Source organism: Octopus bimaculoides, chromosome 1 (assembly GCF_001194135.2).
Source record: "Octopus bimaculoides isolate UCB-OBI-ISO-001 chromosome 1, ASM119413v2, whole genome shotgun sequence".
Taxonomy (NCBI): domain Eukaryota; kingdom Metazoa; phylum Mollusca; class Cephalopoda; order Octopoda; family Octopodidae; genus Octopus; species Octopus bimaculoides.
Genome location: NC_068981.1, coordinates 192,501,800 through 192,502,453, shown reverse-complemented (window position 1 = coordinate 192,502,453; position 654 = coordinate 192,501,800). Strand labels below are relative to the sequence as shown.

At 34.3% G+C, this 654-nt stretch overlaps 1 long non-coding RNA gene across 1 annotated transcript in view; it reads right to left on the bottom strand.

The window, feature by feature from the left end:
* Nucleotides 1–654, bottom strand: part of LOC106871611 (uncharacterized) — a 31,311-nt gene that overhangs the window by 22,809 nt on the left and 7,848 nt on the right. Inside the window, exon 2 of the long non-coding RNA XR_001409678.2 lies at nucleotides 15–412. This is a non-coding gene — a long non-coding RNA (uncharacterized LOC106871611). The remainder of the gene's footprint in view (nucleotides 1–14; nucleotides 413–654) is intronic.

The following is a 654-nucleotide window of genomic DNA, read 5'->3' as shown; positions in this document are numbered from 1 at the left end:
ATATATGGACTCACCTAAGCAGCTGTCTCCCCAAAATCCAGGACAGCACACACGTGTGGTAACATTACGTTTGCACGTCCATTGGCAGCCCTGAAATTCAGTTCCAGAATCAAAGTACGTGCATGTCTCTTTCGAAGATGGCACAGGTTGATATTTTCCACATGCTTCAGAAAGTGCTGTGTCACAAGAAAAGCACTTCGTTGTCGTCTCAGTCACATAAGTATGTTTACAGAAATTTTGCTTTGAGTTACTTTGCGAAGTTACAGTCGTCCAAAATAATCCAAATATCAAATTAGTGATCGCGATAAAAAGAAAAGTATTTTGAGCAGTTGTTAGTGAGTGTGACATTTTTTTTTTAATAAAAATCCGGGATATTTCCTATATCAGCTCCAACAAAATGATGGCAAGGTCCCTAAAAATAAATAAATAAATATTTATATATATGAAGGTTTAAAAGAAAATTGGTCAAAAAAATTCTACTACAAGTAATTTTCATTCAACAATATATATTTTTGATTGTAAGTTGCTTTTCTATAAACTTTCTCGATACGTTATGGCGTCAGTAAAAAAATGCGTCGATTTTCACTTAGATTTGTTACGCAAAATTCTCTTGCGATTCATTACGTTACTATTATTTCTGCTTTTTTGTGGGGG